The 17,868-nt window shown below is 48.1% G+C and overlaps 1 protein-coding gene and 1 pseudogene across 1 annotated transcript in view; both read left to right on the top strand.

The window, feature by feature from the left end:
- The window catches only part of Mip (Myoinhibiting peptide precursor), a 581,927-nt gene that overhangs the window by 59,251 nt on the left and 504,808 nt on the right, over positions 1-17,868 (top strand). The gene's annotated exons all lie outside the window — the stretch shown is intronic.
- On the top strand, positions 796-15,390 carry LOC144127618 (uncharacterized; annotated as a pseudogene).

Genomic DNA, 17,868 nt, shown 5'->3' with positions numbered 1-17,868 from the left:
AGGGAAGGATTTTCTCCCAATTAAAATGGTGGCGGTTCACATACTTAGCGAGCATGCCTGTGAGAGTGCGATTGAAACGCTCAACTAAGCCGTTAGTTTGGGGATGGTAAGCAGAGGTAGTGCGATGAATAATTTGACATTGCTTGAGGACTGTTTCAAAGGCTTCCGACAGAAAGACGCGGCCGCGATCGCTAAGAAGTTCCCTAAGTGCGTCATGTCGAAAGATGAGGTGATGAAGGATGTAAGGTGCAAAATAAGTCGCGGAAGCAGGTGCCAACGGCGCAGTTTCCGCATAACGGGTGAGGTGGTTGATGGCGACGATGACATAACGATTTGCCATCCGGAGTCGGTGGAAGGGGACCGTAAAGATCGATCCCAACGCGGTCGAATGGGTGGGCAAGGCATCTGGGTGGCTGCGCAGGTGAGGTGGAAAGGCGAGGCGGTGTCTTCCGGCGTTGGAAAACTGGGCAAGAGCGCACATATTGTCGCACAAAGCGCTACATCCCTCGCCAGCAGTACCGCATACGCAAGCGTACATATTTTTTTCAATACAGCGGCATGAGCACACTGGGTATCGGTGTGGAAACCGGCGCTGACGTCAGAGCGCTGGTGGCGGGGAATAACCAGAAGCAATTTGCGCCGCTCAGAGAGATATAGTTACGGCGGTAGAGCAGATCATTGCTAACGGCGAAGTGGCGAGCTTGGCGTTGGAGATTTCGAGAAGCAGAAAGATTGGAATTAGACAGGAAAGCGAAGAAGGACGTAATCCAAGGGTCTTTGCGCTTTTCGCTCGGCATGTCCGAGATGCCAAGGGATGACGAATCGTAAGCGGCGAGGAATGGAGGAGTCGGGTCACTCGGAATAGGGGAACGGAAAAGAGCCTCAGCATCAGAACGTCTTCGGCTTGAGCGGTAAACGACATGAATGTCGTACTCTTGCAGGTGGAGGGCCCAAGGAAAAGGCGTCCAGATCGCCCAGATGATGACCAAGCATTCCTTTTCTGTCACCGAAGAGTTAGCTTCAGCTTTTGGCAGGGTGCGACTCGCGTAAGCCACCACGTATTCAGCAGAAACCGGTTTCCGCTGGGCGAGCACTGCGCCAAGATCTACTCCGCTAGCGTCAGTCTGGATTTCAGTCGGTTCAGTAGGGTCAAAATTTCGTAGAATCTAGGGTGAGACGAGAAGGCGGCATAGGGGGTAAAGGCGTCATCGCAAGCTGGTGTCCACGTCGAGAGATTGTCGTTCGCAGCTATAAGGCGTGTTAACGGAGCGATTATAGGAGCAAAATTTCTAATACAGCGCCGAAAATATGAGCATAAACAAATAAAGCTCCACAATTCTTTCAGATTCGATGGTTGGGGAAAATCAGCAATGGCATGAAGTTTTGCGGGATCAGGAAGAACACCAGCCTTGGAGACTACATCTCCCACTATATGGAGCTTCCTAGCGGCGAAGCAGCACTTCTTCAAATTTAGACGAAGGCCAGCAGCAGCCAGACAAGTTAGGACGCGTTGTAGGCGACGTAGATAGATAGGAAAGTCCGGAGAAAACACGACACTATCATGAAGGTAACAAAGGCAGGAGTTAAACTTGAGACCGCCAAAATAGTGTCCATCATTGGCTCGTCTGTGGCAGGTGCGTTGCATAACCTAAACGGCATCACGTTGAATTAATATAAGCCGTCTGCGGTGAAAAAGGATGTTTTCGCGTGGTAAGGTTCGGCCATGTGGGCCTGCCAGTAGCCAGATCGTAAGTCCAAGTATGACAAGAAATCGGCTCCCTGTAGGCAGTCTAAAGCATCATCGATACGGGTAGACGTCTTTTCGAGTAATCCTGTTCAACCGTCGGTAACCGACACAAAACCAGATGGAGCCATCTTCCTTCTCAACAAGGACCACAGGAGAGGCCCACGGGCTGTGAGAAGCTTGTATGACACCACGCTCAAGCATGTCGGCGACGTGGGTGTTGATTACTTGGCGCTCCTTGGATGATACTCGATATGGGTGCTTGCGTAATGGATCACGAGTACCGGTGTCAATATGGTGAACGACGGTGGCGTTGCGGCCCAATGTCCTCTGCGGGAAGTCAAACGACGCACGAAAACGGTGAAGCAGGGTGACGACCTGATCACGTTGGGCAGGTGAAAGGTTGCGTCGATGGCAGTCGAAACGAGAGTACGGTAGTCGGGGGCAGGCGTAGGAGAAGAACTAGGGCTGATCGTGGCGACGTGAAGCGAGCGTAGTGAGCTTGTCCAGCGCGGTGCAGTAAGAAGCATGAACAAATGTTCACCACCTGTGACACGGAGGTAATTTACGAGATCCCGCTGTCATGCGGTGCATCGTATGTGGGCCAAAGTGGACGTTGCATAAACGACCGTTTACGAGAGCACGCCACTAACATCCTCACGGGATACGGCAGCACGCTGGCAAAACACGTGTCTGGCTTTCACTGCACACCTAACTTTGGACGAAGCCAGATTTTGAGGCGATATAATCATCAGCACAAGCGCGAGCTGTATGAAGCTTTCATCATAGATAGGAAAGCCGTGTCCCGTGTAAGCTCATGGAAGATCATGGGAGACAGTTGGGCTAGTTGGTGTGTATTCGTTAGTGACTGCGACATTGCAACTAGCGTGGAAAGCACAAGGACAGAGGCAAGAGGAACAGACGAGACAGCACGCTAGACTTCAACTGACGTTTAATGCACACGTAACAGATTTTAACACTTGCTTTCGGCGCATGCTCAGGAGACTGTGCCCCCGCCCCCTCCACTTTATCAAGAAGCAGGTTGTCAAAACAAGGAATAAACATTTAAACCAAATTGATGCGCAAGTTTTTCAACAGATAGATTATCTCCTTTTTTGTGAGGGCTACTGAGGGTGTGCTCACGCACTTGTCCCCTGCCTTGTCAATGCAAAATGCCTCAAATATTTCCCTGTCACCCTGCCTCTGAAGCCGCCTCAGCACTCTGGTGTGGCTAAAGAGTGGAACACATTTTTCTTCATTACCGCCTGCTGTTTTTATTTTGCATTTGCGGCAATGTGCGGCCAAATGGCCTCCGGCCATCAGAGCTGTGACTGTAGACCGGTGTTTTTGTAGCCTTTCATAAAGGCACTGGCCTGTTTGGCCAATATAACACTTACCACAGGTCAGTGGGATCAGGTACACTACACCGATGGTGCAGTTCACAAACCGCGTGGCGTGTTTTGTTGCGCAGGTTTTTGCCTGGTAAGCATTGTTCACCATTCGGCACATCCTAGAGAGCTTTTGTGCGGCTGTCAAAACGACACGGATGCCGCACTTTCCCGCAGCCTTTTTGAGGCGATGGGCCGTCATTGCAGCAGCCTGCTGTCTTGCGTCCCTGTCGGAGCTCTTTAATAAGGCTCTCAGCGACGGACGCGAGTATGCTGTCAGGGAAGCCAGCGCTACGCAGACGGAGGATCTGCTGTTCAACACTCACGTTCACTTTGTGTTCACAAGACTTCTGAAGAGCGGCTTTTAGGCAGTTCAGTGCTATCCCACTTTTTACGGTTCTCGAATGGGCCGAATTATAGCTAAGGACAGGCTTTTTTGAACGAGGGAAGTATGTCCAGCATAGTGATCTACTACTAAAGCTAATGCTGAGGTCAAGGTAACGTAAGCAACCCGCATCAGGAACCTCACGAGTAAAACTCAGACCCTTACCACATTCTTGTAATAGACTTCCTTTCGAGACATGAACAAACCTGTGATGCGTTTTATGCTTTTTCCGTTGACGTAGTAGATCTTTTTTACTCTATACCACAGACACAACTCTGCACAGCGGTCAGAGAGCGCATTGATGCGCTGGGTGTGACTGTCTTCCAAAATTCATCTGGGATTTCAGTAGATAACTTTTTAGAATTGCTTAGCTTTTACCTTTCTTCTACACTTGTTGAGTTTGACAATGCTTCTTACTTGCAGAAGCAAGGCATATGTATTGGTTCGCGTATTGCACCGGTTTTAAGCGACTTGTTTTTAGCGTTTATTGACAAAGAAATTTTTTCGCGTGTGGACAAGACTTTTGTTGCAAAATTTTTAGATACGTTGATGATTATCTTGTTGTTTTAAAAAGTGTGTCGCCTGATGGAAGAGATGACATGGTCAAGAGTGTTTTTAGTGTTTTCCAAGAATGTGGTAAGGGTCTGAGTTTTACTCGTGAGGTTCCTGATGAGGGTTGCTTACGTTACCTTGACATCAGCATTAGCTTTAGTAGTAGATCACTATGCTGGACATACTTCCCTCGTTCAAAAAAGCCTGTTCGTAGCTATAATTCGGCCCATTCGAGAACCATAAAAAGAGGGATAGCACTGAACTGCCTAAGAGCCGCTCTTCAGAAGTCTTGTGAACACAAAGTGAACGTGAGTGTTGAACAGCAGGTCCTCCGCCTGCGTAGCGCTGGCTTCCCTGACAGCATACTCGCGTCCGTCGCTGAGAGCCTTATTAAAGAGCTCCGACAGGGACGCAAGACAGCAGGCTGCTGCAATGACGGCCCGGGGGGACGTCCGGTGCCGGTGCCCTACATGCACAACTTGTCCCATCGACTCAAAAAGGCAGCGGGAAAGTGCGGCATCCGTGTCGTTTTGACAGCCCCACAAAAGCTGTCTAGGATGTGCCGAATGGTGAACAATGCTTACCAGGCAAAAACCTGCGCAACAAAACACGCCACGCGGTTTGTGAACTGCACCATCGGTGTAGTGTACCTGATCCCACTGACCTGTGGTAAGTGTTATATTGGCCAAACAGGCCAGTGCCTTAATGAAAGGCTACGAAAACACCGGTCTACAGTCGCAGCTCTGTTGGCCGGAGGCCATTTGGCCGCACATTGCCGCAAATGCAAAATAAAAACAGCAGGCGGTAATGAAGAAAAATGTGTTCCACTCTTTAGCCACACCAGAGTTCTGAGGCGGCTTCATAGGCAGGGTGACAGGGAAATATTTGAGGCATTTTGCATTGACAAGGCAGGGGACAAGTGCGTGAGCACACCCTCAGTAGCCCTCAAAAAAAAGGAGATAACCTATCTGTTGAAAAACTTGCGCATCAATTTGGTTTAAATGTTTATTCCTTGTTTTGACAACCTGCTTCTTGATAAAGTGGAGGGGGGCGGGGGCACAGTCTCCTGAGCATGCGCCGAAAGCAAGTGTTAAAATCTGTTACGTGTGCATTAAACGTCAGTTGAAGTCTAGCGTGCTGTCTCGTCTGTTCCTTTTGCCTCTGTCCTTGTGCTTTCCACGCTAGTTGCAATGTCGCAGTCACTAACGAATAACCCGTGTAAGCGCGCTGTTTTTCGGTGAGAGCTTGTGAAGCCGGCGACACAGTGCTTCGCTTAGAACCGACACGGCAGCTGCAGTGTACACGAGCGCGAAATGGCGATACCGTCGACATGTACAGGGAGCACTTTGTCTTGGGAAAACGGAGGACTTTTGAAGTTCGACGAAAGCGCAGTGCTTGCCTTCGGCACTACGGCGCTTACTTTTCCTCAGCAGCTGGCGGGTTCGACGGATCACAGGAGAATGTGATCGGCGGGCGGCGTAAGAGGCACTATCCGAGGAGGGAAACGTCGCAGGAGGGTCAGAGAAGGTTGGTGAGGGTGCATCATAGCCTAATGGTCGTGCAGGAGCCCGAAAGTAAGACATCGGCCGCCACTGGCGGCACAGCCTGGCCACGTGTCCTGGCAGACCACAGGCGTAGTAGATAGGGCGGTTGTCCGATGTGTGCCACAGGTTAAGAGCGGGAGAGCGAAGACGAGGCGCGAGTCTAGGAGGTGGCGGCATGCAGTGTGTGGGGACTCGCCCCAAAGGCCCCTTCCCGTTTGCTTTTCCGTGGTGCAGCGTGCAGCAGAAGTCTCGAGGAGGGGCGCATTCCCTGGTTAGTTACCGTAACTAACAAAAGAGGGGGCCAGCTTTGAAGCGCATTCTGTTTGGCTTGCGACGCCATCGGAGGAGGACGCTTTTTTCGGAGCTTCGTCCGAAGCTAAGTGCTTTGTGGTATTTGCTATTGTACATGCTGTATGGACAGTAGTTTTAAACCGTCTTAGGGGTAGGAAGTCTAGAGGAGGTAAGTGCCGGAGGTCTTTGTGTAGGAATTTTGGCGGGCTCTTACGTTACGTAGTCGGCTGGACAATGGGTTGGCAAGCTAGGGAAGTCAGGGTGGACGGGGAGCTAGTGCAGTGCCAGCAGTGTGAGCTTTGGCGTTATTTAGACGAGACCGAGTTCGGGAGCTTAGCCGATGCAGAGAGGGCTAGCTTCGCGTGCAGGCCGTTCAGACGTTGAAAGTGGGAACGGGCAGTTAGGATTAAGGAACTAAAAGGGGACCTGAAGGTGGAACAAGAGGAACGGATTAAGCTAGAAGCTCAGGTCGCCGGGTCTCTTAAGAGGGAGGGGCCTAAAGCCGACCTGTTAGATCGAATTGTGGGCGAGCTGAAAGCGCGGGAATAGCGGGCCAAGCTAGAAGAGCAGGTAGAAGCGCTAAAGTCGCGGCCTGCAAGTGACCCCGCTTCGGCGCAGTGTCAGGTGGTGGAAGAGGACAGCGTGGTAAACCTAAAGGAGGCTCGTCGATTCTTCAGCGCTGTTGCACAGCAGGCTTTGAGTGGGGAAGACAGAAAGGTAAAAACTGGCAAGGTGACGCGCGACAGCAGCGTACGGCGGCGGGAGTGACAGCTAGCGCGATCCGGAGGGCAACAGTCACAGTCAGGGAGCGAACGGTTACAGCGCAGAAGGGTTCTGGTAGTCGGTGACTCGAACGTAGCGTGGGTTCAGGAAGGCGTTTTGACGACAGTGAAGGCGGACAGGCGGGTGCAGGTGGAGGCCTAGTCAGGGAAGTGCATGGTAGATGCAATGGTCAAAGCCGAGGGGGTGGTAGTGGACAACGTGGATAGCAAACACCTTGCCGTCATCCATTCCGGTACCAACGATCTGCTGAAGGGGAGGAGCCAGAACCTCGAGAAACAGAAGTGGGGATGCGTAGGCTTAGAGAGACCTCTGAGAGTGTGCAAGTGACCATATGCGCAATCCTAGAGCTTCAGAGGCAGTCTAGCGGATCGGAAAGGAAAGTCGTTGAGGCTAACCGTGTAATTAGGTTAATGAATCGACGACTTGGATACGGGGTAATAGAAGTTAACAGGGACGTGCACGTGGTCAGCTCCCACTTTTTTGCACAGAATGGCATTCACTACGGTGGTGCCACTGGCACCATAGTTCGCGTGTGTGTGGTTTTGGCACCTTTAAATTACAATGATCAATTACCAACTAGCCCGACAAGAAGTTATCTTAAACACTGGCAAGAGGGTTGATAGCAGGATAGGTCACCAGGCAACAGCTTGTTGTTTTTTTGGGGGGGGGGGGGACCAGAGCTCTGAGGAAACCAGTGTAGACGAGGAAGAACCAAGGTCAAAGGGACGATGGAACCACAGGAGAAGGAATAGATACAAGCGCCAGGGCCAGGTTAATTCAGATATGGGTTTCATTAACATGCAAGGTGGCAGGAATAGACTGAAATGGGAGGAAATAGAAGAGTTGAGGCAGGAGGAATTAATGGTATATCGTTTAGTGGGAACACAACTTACAGACACGGAGCAACAGCCCTGTAACCCATACTACGCATGGGAATATTGCATTAGAACAGAGCGTAGTAGAAAGGGGGTGGAATTGGGCATTCATTCATAAAAGTATGAATTTTCAAAGAGTTAAAGTGAGATGCAAGAAACATTTAAGGCTAAAAGGAAAAGTGGCAGAGGAGCAAACACTCCTTGGCTTTGTATACCTGTGGACAGGAGCCAATGGCAACGAATAAAACAGGAAAATGGTAGAATGTATTGCAGCCGACATTGATGAGCTAGGAGGACCGGGCGAGATAATTATATCAGGCGACATGAATGCACACATAGAAGACCTGGATGGGTACACGGATTCGACAGGAAGCATGCTGCAGGACATGTGTGACAGGCATGATTTAGTTGTATGCAACAGTACCGTGAAGTGTGAAGGGCTCATAACATGTGAGGCATAGAGTCTGCACTCGACGATAGATTATGCACCTATGTCACATAGGATGCGTAATAGATTAGGGGTAGTGAGCATAGATGAACATGCATAGTTGCATAAGTCTAGGTAGTAACCACAAACGTACCAAATTCAGTTTCAAAAACAGAAACCAATGTAGGACTGAAGAGAGATGAAGAATCAGAGGGGAATTTTACTCAGAAAAGCAATTTGATGCAGCATGCAAACAAATTGAGAAAGTAATTTTTGGGAGAATGAAACACTGGACTTAAACCAAATTTACTCGACTACTTGAGCTAGAGCTAGCTGAGGTGCGAGTTAAGCCGAAAGGGAAAAGGTGCAAACCCAAGAGTTGGTGGGATAGGGAGGTCAAGAAGGCGATAGAGAAAAGTCAGGAAGCGTCCAGGGAACACAGATGTTCCAAGAAGAGGGGGGAACCAGGAGCTCAAGCAGACATAAAATGGGATACCTTCATAAAGTGTAGAAGGGAAGCATCCTATTTTATTATAGAGAAAATTAAAAGAAAGGGTGCCCAGTAGATGTCAAAAGTAAATAAAAAGGATGGAAAAGCTGCTCAGAAATTCTGGAAACATCTAAATACAACGAGTAATAAGACTAGGCTAGAACAAAGGGCTATTGTTACAGATCAGGGTATTCGACTAGAATGGGATGAAGCAATGAAACACATAGGAACAAGGATGACAGAAAAATTTAAAGAAAGAAATGTTGAACATAATTTATCGAAGGAGGATAGACCGGTTGCTGCAATTGCTTCACTTGAGCAGAAAGTGTGGTAAAGGACACAGGAAGGTTCCTAGTGCCACGTCGACAGGACCAGATGCTATTCCGATAATGTTGATAAAGAAGCTAGGACCAAAATCCAAGCAAACATTAATAGAGGTAGTGAACAAAATGATAGTGGATGGCAAAGCCCCCGATGAATAGCGATTAAGTAGAATGAACATGATATATAAGGAAGGGCAGGACAAAGCTGACTTAAACAACTACCGTCCCATAACAGTGACATCTGTGGTTTACAGGGTGGTGATGCAGATTATAAAGGACAGACTTCAGGCTTAGGTGGAGAACGAGAGGTTGCTCGGGGAGCTACAAAATGGGTTCCGGAAACAAATTAGTTTGGAGGACCATCTGTTTTCATTCACGCAGTGTATAGAGATTGCTGAAAAATAACACAGGCCCTTAAGGCTACCATTTCTGGATATCAGGGGAGCCTACGGCAACGTTATTCAAGAGGATTTGTGGCACATACTGGGCACATTGGATGTGGAAGATGGAGTAATTGATATATATATATATATATATATATATATATATATATATATATATATATATATATATATATATATATATATATATATATATATATATATATATATATAGGTAACGGAGTGCTTATAAAATGGAAAAAAATGAATCATCAAGGCCTATAGAGATACAGCCGGGGCTTAGGCAGGGATGCCCTCTGTCTCCTTTGTTGTTCATGTTGTACCTGCATGTGTTAGAGACCAAACTCGAGAGGAGCGGACTAGGCTTGAACCTTTCTTTTTTCATGCAAGGAGAATGGATTAAACAGTCCTTACCGGAACTAGTTTGCGCGGATGATATGGTGCTTAAGGCAGAGCAACAACGAAGATTTGCAAAATTTCATAGATATTTGTGGTATAGAGGGAGATAGATTAGGTTTCAAGTTTAGTGAGGAAAAATCTGCAGTCAATATATTTAATGATGAGGGCGGCGAGCATAGAATACAGGAGTTCGCTCTAGAAATAGTGGATAAGTACAAGTATCTTGGGGTGTGGATAAATGACGGTGCGGTATATCTGACAGAGCGTGGAAAATATGTAATGAATAAAGCTAGTCGGAATGCAGCTGTCATGAAAAATAGGGCTCTGTGGAATTACAATAGGTATGAAGTGGTAAGAGGGATCTGGAAAGGGGTGATGGTTCCTAGCCTGACTTTCGGCAATGCGGTCCTGTGCATGAGACCAGATGATCAAGGAAGATTAGAAATCAAACAGCGCGGCGTAGGGAGGCTAGCTTTGGGAGCTCATGGCAATACACCAAATCAGGGGGTACAGGGCGATATGGGATGGGCGTCGTTCGAGAGCAAAGAAGCTAGCAGTACGATAGCATTTGAGGAGCGATTGAGAAAAATGGGGGAAAAGCAGTGGGCTAGGAAAGTTTTCAGACACCTGTACATAAGAAATGTTGACACGAAATGGAGAAAGCGAACTAGAAAATTGACAAGCAAATATCTGGACAGCAGTAGGGAGGAAAATCAGCAATTATTGGTTAAGAAAAAGGTTGAAGTAACATAGAGGGCATTTCGGAAAACAGCTATGGTGACGAAATCGGCACTGGGAACATTCAGGATCTTTAAGCAGGAAATTGCCAAAGAAGATATCTCTGATAATTTTAGGGGCTCTGTGTTGTTTGAGGCCAAGACGGGGTTTCTGCGAACTAAGACATATAGAGTCGGGTACCACGAGATAGACACGCTGTGCGTTGCGTGCGGAGAGGAGGAGGAAACGGCTAAAGACTATATTTTTTTAGAGGGCTTCACCCTACAGTGGAAAGCAGCGGGGTTGATTTATCCAAGGCATTGGGGTTTAAGAACATTGAAGGGAAAGTAGATTTTAAGCGGGTGGTGGTGATTGTTGGCTAAAATCATGACAAGAGTAAAATTTCACAAGTCATGGCTAAATGGCTTGATCCACAAGCCTTATTCATTGATCCATCCATCCTTATCTACACCGGTGCTGCGGTTTATGTCATGGATGCAGCGCTTTGCCGCTCGTTCAGGAAAGTGAAGACGGCCATTTCTGGCCTGTTGTTACGAACTTCAATTGTGCACAGTGGGAATACATTCAATTACAGTAGGAATGAATTAAGGTCACAAGTTCTACTATATTAGTTTTGAAAGTTTTCCAGTCATTTAAACAGATCGATCTTGAAAGCTTGTTTCAAAAATTCGAAAAAAAGTCTCCAGTTGGCAGTTCAGAGCTTCGTAATCACCTTTGTCATATAAGTGGATCGTTTTTGATGCTTTTGGATCAACTCCGTGGCAAAGGTGAAGGTGGCATGTAAACCTTTTTGATCACTAATTTCGCAGAGATAAGTGAGGGATGACGAACTTTCAGGGTGATTAATCAATATCAAGTCTAGAATGTTCGAAGATTCACATGTGACATGTGTTGGTTCCGTTACTATTTGGGTGAGGTTAAAATTGAGACACACATCAATAAAATCCGTTGTTTCCGCGTTGCCTGTTGATGTTAAGTTTTGCCAATGAATACTGGGGTAGTTGAAATCGCCGAAGAGAAGGATGCTAGCGTTAGGGTACTTGGTATAAAGTTGGTTTAGGCGACAACCAAGCCTATGCGAGAAAGCTGGGTTATTGCTGGGGCTTCGATAGCAAACACCTAGTATGATTAATTGAGGCGGTGAACGACAAATTATCTGAACGTAACTCGCCCAAACGCGGGCTTTATTGACAAATTATCCATAATATTTTAAGCTCCGAATTGATGTTAATGATTGAACACAGCAAGAGTTGGTTAGTGGCAATAAGAACGCCTCCGCCTCGGGAGTCTTTTCGATACTTCCGAAACACGTTAAAATTTTTTACTCCTTCGAGTGAAATATTCTGCCGCCTGACGTCACATGAAACGATGCATTTTTGCACGCATTGAGTGTTTGATTTCACAATATGCACGCACAGGCATTTTTGTGCTTTTGTTTGTCATATTCAGTTTCACACTTAACTGTACATGCATTCTTTTCCCCGAGCTGCAATTCCGTAGCGGCGAAGTATTTAATAAATCGCGAAGAGAAGTAGCGCTTCTGATCAGCGCCTTACGTGTGCGCTTGTTTTCTGAATCAAATCGGTTTGGGCAGGACCTACCTAAAGAAACCGCACCGCGCAAATGAAGATCGACAGCGCATGGACAAGATGAGCGCAAAGTGCTTCTGTATTCAGTATGTTCGGCTTCCGAGCCCACCTCTCCACCCAGGACATCCTCTTACAACTCAAAGAGGAAGTCCTCACCAACGTCCCGAGCGTATGCGAGAACGTGGTTATGACCCTCGACATCAAAGGAGCCTTTGACAACGTTAGCCACACGGCTGTAATGGAAGGACTCGACAACCTCCACTGCGGCGAGAAAATTCACAGCTACGTGAAGGCCTTTCTCTCCAACCGCACTGCAACGGTTGGGCTCGGAGACCTTCGTAGCGCTAAATTTTCGACCCCAAACAAAGGCACACCTCAAGGGTCCGTCATCTCGCCACTACTTTTCAACGTGGCTATGATCGGCCTCGCAAGACAACTCGAGAAGATCGAAGGCATACAGCACGCAATATACGCTGACGACGTCACGGTCTGGGTTACCACTGGGTCGCTCGGCCAGAAAGAAGAACGACTGCAAGCAGCGGCTACCTGCGTGGAAGAATATGCCAGTGCACGAGGCCTCGCCTGCTCCACCGAAAAATCAGAACTCCTGCGAGTCCACAAAGGGAAACACAAGGAAGGGTCCCTCAATGTCTCCCTCGAAGGACAGCTAATTCCCGAACGAGACAAGATACGCGTCTTGGGAATGTGGCTGCAGAGCAACCAGCGATGCGGCCATACGCTCGGCCTTCTCAAGCAATCGACCACTCAGGTCGCCAGAATGATCACGCGCGTGTCGCAGAAGCGGAGCGGCATGCGAGAGGGGGATACCCTGCGCCTGGTTCAGAGCCTGGTGGTTAGTCGAGTGGGTTACGCCCTCCCGTACTTCAACCTCAACAAAGGAGAAGTGGATAGTGCAGACACCATACTCCGCAAAGCTTACAAGACAGCCCTGCATCTACCAATGAACACCTCCAACGAAAAACTATTGGCTCTTGGAATTCACAACACCTTCGAAGAGATCAAAGAAGCCCAACTGGTCACGCAGTTAGCTAGGCTCCAGCAGACTCCTACGGGGCGCTCGCTCCTTAGCCGACTGGGGCTAGGCGGAACTGCGGAATTCGAGAATCGTACTGCGAGCATACCGGACGCAATCCGCCAGACGCTAAAGGTTCGCTCCCTTCCCCGGAACATGGACCCCAACTTGCATGCAGCCCGTAGGGCAGCCCGGGCGAGGTATGTACAACAAAATCTAGCTACAAAATCCACAACGGTATACACGGACGCGGCTCCGTATACAAGAAGCTCACATAACAGCACAGTGGCGGTAGTTATTGATTCGAACTTAAAGGAATTAGCTAGCGCCTCAGTGAGGGATTGCACGGTAACCGAAGGGGAGGAGCTGGCCGTAGCTCTAGCGGCGATAGCCGGTTATCGAAGCAACATGTCCCTTACCATCCTTACAGATTCGAGAGAAGCGTGCCGTAACTACATGAACGGCCGCATAGGTCGCGCCACGCTCCGGCTTCTCCAAAGCGCGACCCCACCAAAAGTCATACATAGCATTTACTGGGTGCCAAGACACACCGACATAGCGGGGAACGAACGCGCCGACGAGGTAGCTCGAGGGTATACGAGCCGAGCTTCCTCCCAATCGGACGATCTACCCGACCGAGTCAGTCCTACGTACTCAGACATTCTCAACTACTATAAGGGGGTACGGATCCGCTATCCGCCGCCTCATCCTGATCTAAATCAACTAGAGGCAGTGTATTGGCGAAGATTGCAGACAGGAACATTCCCAAACCTGCCTATCCTTAGCAAGATTTACCCGACGCAATATCGGGACACTTGCCCGTGGTGTGGCAGCAAACCATCGTTGTACCACATCACGTGGGAATGCAGTAAAAACGACAGCTTTCGCAAAGACCCGAGTGCGGAACAGTGGGAGAGCCGGCTCTCCAGCGGCGATCTGGGTTGCCAACAAGGTCTGATTCAGCACGCCCAACGAGCAGCGAAGCTCAGCGGAGCCCTGGAATAGGGGCACCGACCCTGTGAGAAGAAGGAAGATGGACCTCTTCTTTCTCGTCTGCTACTAGCACCTTTCTAGAGCATTAAAAGTCTTTCCTACCTTCTGTATTATCACCGTGGCAATCGTGGAGGCCTTTGAAACTAGGACTGAGAGTGGCACTGGGCCGTTTCTAATGTTATCTAAAAAAAGAACTTGTTTTTCAGGCGCAGTCGGCTGGTCATGGCATATATCCCGAAGAAGCACGTTCTGGCGGGTTAGTTGGTTCATAATGAAGAGAATGAGCACAAACTGCGAGAACAAGACGGGACGTAAGGCACACAAAAGGACAGACAAAGCGCAAACTTCCAACTGATTTTATTTGAGAAAACAGATCGTTTATAAGGCCCGCGAACATAACAAGAAAAACACTATCGCCATAGGGCTCGACGATAGAAAACATCAGCAGAATTTTACAGGACAATAAGAGCCGGTGTGAAACACCAAGACGAGGGTGAGCTAACGCACTCGTCACCCCTTTTGGCAATCAGGAACGCCTCGATAACCTCTCTTTCAGTTTTGCAGCGTGCGTTAGAGAGGAAAGCGGTCTTGTCCAGGTAAGGAACGCAGTTGCGGCTGTCACAGCTTTTGCAATGCAATGGTAGATTGCTGCGTGTGCCGGTGTTCATCGACCTTTTATGCTCCAGGGCTCGCTCACTGAAGCACCAGCCAGTCTCGCCGATGTATCAGGTGTTCCTGATTGCCAAAAAAAGGATGATGACTGCGTTAGCTCGCCCTCGTTATCGCTGTCGGCACAAGAGGTAGAGTTTTTAGAAGGGCATGTTCGTGTTTCACACCGGCTCTGATCGTCCTGTAAAATTCTGCTCATGTTTTTTATCGTAGAGCCCTATGGGATTAGCGTTTTTCTTGTTATGATCGTGGGCATAGATCCCGATGACGTACTCTTTAGTGCGCCAGCACTATTTTTTTCCATTGAAAACTTTCTTGAACCAAAAAGAGCCAGCACTAAAGCCCTCAGAGTTTGCCCATGTTTGTGCCTGTCCGAGGCATCTCTCGGTGCCGTTTAGGCTGCCTAGGTCTTCCCAACCCCACCGCCGCTGGCAGCACCTGCCCTCGCAGGGCAGTGGCGCATCTTCTGCACCACTGTGCCAGGAGAGGTATGAGGGGTCCGGGTGAGCTGTTAGCGTAAAGTAGAGAACAACTGATTACATGTATATGGCCATTAACCCAATAAGCAATCGCGTCATACCCTTAAAGCGGAGCTTAAGTTCGATTTCACCGAGCTTTGTCTGAACCCTGCGTTACCTTCAAAACCTAGCCTCGAACCAAACGCGCAGCGAAAACACAAGCGCTAGCGCCGATGATTCGCATTTCGTCTGACCATGCTAAATCGTCTGCCACATTTTTTCTTGTAGGTACAGATGATGCCATGTAGGTATAGATAGGCAAGGGTCATGTGTGTAAACAAAGGTGGCGCTGCGGTCGGCAGCGACTTGAGCAAGGAGAGTGGGAAAGGGCAGAGAAGAAGGTTCCTAGTGGCACATCAACAGGACCAGATGGTATCACGATTATGTTGATAAAGAAGTTAGGACCAAAATCCAAGCAAACATTAATACAGGTAGTGAACAAAATGATAGTGGATGAGAAAGTTCCCGATGAATGGCGATTAAGTAGAATGAACATGATATATAAGGGAAAGGGGGACAAAGCAGACGTAAGTAACTATTGCCCCATAACAGTGACATCTGTGGTTTACAGGGTGGTGATGCAAATTATAAAGGATAGACTGCAGGCTTGGGTGGAGAACGAGGGGGTGTTAGGGGAACTACAGAATGGGTTCCGGAAACAAAGGAGGTTGGAGGACAATCTATTTTCATTGACACAGTGTATAGAAATTAAGGAAAAGGAACATAGGCCCTTATTGCTAGCATTTCTGGATATTAGGGGAGCCTATGACAACGTTACTCAGGAGCATTTGTGGGACATATTGGGCACATTGGATGTGGAAAATGGAGTAATTAATCTTTTAAAAGATATATATAGAGGTAACAGAGTGCTCATAAAATGGGAAAAAAATGTATCAGGGCCTGTAGAGATACAGCGGGGGCTTAGACAAGGATGTCCTCTGTCCCCTTTGTTGTTCATGTTGTACCTGCAAGGTTTGGAGGCCAAGCTAGAGGGGAGCGGACTAGGTTTCAACCTATCTTTTTTCAAGCAAGGGGAATTGATTAAACAGACATTACCGGGACTAATATATGCGGACGATATAGTGATAATGGCTGACAACAAGGAAGACCTGCAGAAGTTGTGAGACATATGCAGTACAGAGGGAGATAGATTAGGCTTCAAGTATAGTAAGGAAAAATCTGCAGTCATGACATTTAATGAAGAGGGCGGCGAGCATAGAATACAGGAGTTCGTGCTAAAAGTAGTGAATGAGTACAAGTATCTTGGGGTGTGGATAAATAACAGTGTTGAGTATCTGACAGAGCATGAAAAATATGTAATGAATAAAGCTAGTAGGAATGCAGCTGTCATGAAAAATAGGGCACTGTGGAATTACAATAGGTATGAGGTGGTAAGAGGGATCTGGAAAGGGGTGATGGTCCCTAGCCTGACCTTCGGGAATGCGGTCCTGTGTATGAGGCCAGATGTTCAAGCAAGGCTGGAAATTAGGCAACGGGGAGTAGGGAGGTTAGCTTTGGGAGCACATGACAATACACCAAATCAGGGGGTACAGGGTGATATGGGATGGGCGTCTTTCGAGAGCAGAGAGGCTAGCAGTAAGATAGCATTTGAGGAACGATTGAGAATGATGGAGGAAAAGCGGTGGGCTAGGAAAGTTTTCAGATACCTGTATATAAAGAATGTTGACACGAAATGGAGAAAGCGAACTAGAAAATTGACAAGCAAATATCTGGACAGCAGTAAGGGGGCAAATCAGCAATTATCGGTTAAGAAAAAGGTTAAAGGAACAGAGAGAGCTTTGTGGAAAACAGGGATGCTGACGAAATCGGCACTAGAAACATACCGGACCTTTAAACAGGAAATTGTCAAAGAAAATATCTATGATAATTGTAGGGGAAGTTCTTTGTTGTTTGAGGCCAGGACTGGAGTTTTGCGGACTAAGACGTATAGAGTCAGGTACCAGGAGATAGACACTTTGTGCATTGCGTGCGGAGAGGAGGAGGAAACAGCTGAACACTTGATACTTTTCTGTAAAGGGCTTCACCCTACAGTGGAAGGCAGCGGGGCTGACTTACCCAAGGCATTGAGGTTTAGGGATAGTGAAGGGAAAGTGGATTTTAAGAGGTTAGAAGTAACCAAGCGAAGGTTATCTGATTGGTGGCTAAAAGCAAGACAGGAGTAAAATTTCACAAGACATGGCTAGGTGGCTTGAGCCACCGCCCGATGTAAAGGGTTCAGCCGTATCCATCCATCCATCCATCCATCCACGCGGGGTGTAGGCAGAAACACAGCACGCCTAAACTGCGCGAAGCGACGCTGCCGTCGAACCCAACTCGCGTATGCGAATATTTAAAAGCGTGCGCGTCGCTTGTGCTTACAAACATTTTTGTTGGTGCTCGGAAAGTAGTTTTGCACTTTTAATACCTGTTCGCGAGACGGAATTAGTAGGCGGCGCGCTACGTAGGGTGCTTCTGCGTTCCTATAGTTGGCGACGAGTAACAGCGTGGCTATGGCTGCCGAAAGCGCGAGGTATGGGGAGAAACTTATCGTCCACAGTTCTCAGCTTCTGGCCCGGTACAGCATATCGGATTGCTAGTGCAAGATATACACGACGCAGTGCGCACGACGCATAGTAGCTTTTTCACATCTCGACACTTCTGGTGTGCTTCCTATTTTCGCCGAGCTGCGTCACTCCAAGACCGTAAAAATTAATGTACACTTAAGT

The sequence above is a fragment of the Amblyomma americanum genome, chromosome 4 (assembly GCF_052857255.1).
Source record: "Amblyomma americanum isolate KBUSLIRL-KWMA chromosome 4, ASM5285725v1, whole genome shotgun sequence".
Lineage (NCBI taxonomy): Eukaryota > Metazoa > Arthropoda > Arachnida > Ixodida > Ixodidae > Amblyomma > Amblyomma americanum.
Note: the sequence above shows the minus strand (reverse complement) of the source record. Positions and strands in the feature narration are given on the sequence as shown.